Here is a 1,820-nt window from a genome sequence, read left to right as displayed (position 1 = left end):
CCCTTGAATCATCCAGCGCTCCTCTCAGGTAAAGTGGCGTTGTAGGTTCCGGTGAAGCTTGGTACTCCTATGTTCAGGTATCTAGTGACTTCCTTCAAGTGACGTCCAAAGGGTGTATCTTCATCCGGTTGCGTGAACTTGTTCCTTGCATCCGCCATCCTAAAAGAGTAGAAAAGATGAGAAGTCAAAAGAGAAGAGAGTGAGTAGTGATCTAGGTCTTTAGCTTAGTGGTCGTGTCCTACAGTCAGCGTGTGCTCTGATACCATCTTGTAGCGACAGACCTCAAACGGTCCAATCTCTGTGCTCGGTGTCATCCCTGGATCAGTAATGCTGACACCACACAGTACTTGAAGGATTTATAACAGAGTAGCAATCACACACTTATTACATCGAGTGTCTCAAAAGAGAACTTATTACAATAAATATGGCTTAAGGCCATCTAATAACGATAACAGCGGAAGGCTTGGAAGATAAGTGAGTCCATCAACTCCAACGGCATCACTGAGTATAGAACCACGACCTAAAACTCCTTAATCGTCGTCTGAAAAGTCTGCAACATTAACGTTGCAGCCCGAAACGGGTCAGCACATGGAATATGCTGGCAATAACACATAGAGAGTAATGGAATGAAATAGCTATCTATATGCATATTTGGCTGGTGGAAAGCTCTATGGTTACAGTTTTGCGTAAAGCCAATTTTTCCCTACTGCAAAGGAATAAATTTTATTTAACAATCATGGTAGCTGTTAAACATTGAGAATGGTTGACAGCATTCTCAATCCCAATTAAGCATCATCATTAAACAAAACCCAACAAAATTAATTTTAGAGTAACATGTTGAGATTCACATGATAATCCAGGTACTAGATACTCAAGATGTCCATAACCGGGGACACGGCTAATCATGATTAGTTTATACACTCTGCAGAGGTTTGCGCACTTTTCCCCACAAGACACAATCGCCTCCGTTTGGTTTCTCACACTACATGGTGTTTGAGAAGACGGATGACCGGGACATAATCTTTTAGAAGCGCTAGCACCTTATGATCGGGTAGACCGTTACACCTACTTCCCCCTACATCTGCTAGTCTACCACTGTAAGAGTTCGCACAACTTAATCAACTATGCTAGAGCCCATAATAGCTTGTGGCTGCACACGGAAGTTTCTAGCATGAATAATCTCATGATCCCTTTGAGCCTGGGTGGCGGTCCATAAAAAAATAGGCAATTGTTGGAATACCCAGGTGCATCAATCCACCCAGATGTGTGTTTAAGTTGCCACCTTAAATAAACCATTAATTAACAATCTCACATCTGTCATGGATTTCACTCACCCAATCCACGTCTACTAGCATAGCATGGCATAAGAAGCAAACGTAGAAGTAACTCCCAAAGGTTTGATAAGAACAGGTAATAGGTACTACCTCAACTACTTCCCAAACCCACAATTTAATTAGATCCTAATCATGCAATTTGTGAGGACTGATCTAATGCTATAAAACTGGGTAGAGGGAAAACATGATCAAAGTGTTACTTGCCTTGCTGATGATCCAGGAAACCTAGCGATTCGAAGTAGCAAGCGGCGCACTCCGGGTACTCTATCGCAAACAAACAAGCATACAATAAGCACTCAACTAATGCACATGTAAAACTCAAATAAGAGATCTAACCAGAAAGTTCAACTTAAGAACTCCGGTTGGCAAAAAGAATCAAAACGAACTAAGCAACGAAAGACAAATGACAAAAGAAACAGGCTTCGTTTACTATTCTGGATCTAGGGTAATTTTTACAGTGGCAAAAACTTGTTTGAGTTGGTTAAA

The sequence above is a fragment of the Triticum urartu genome, chromosome 6 (assembly GCF_003073215.2).
Source record: "Triticum urartu cultivar G1812 chromosome 6, Tu2.1, whole genome shotgun sequence".
NCBI classification, from domain to species: Eukaryota; Viridiplantae; Streptophyta; class Magnoliopsida; order Poales; family Poaceae; genus Triticum; species Triticum urartu.
This window is presented reverse-complemented; position numbering follows the sequence as displayed.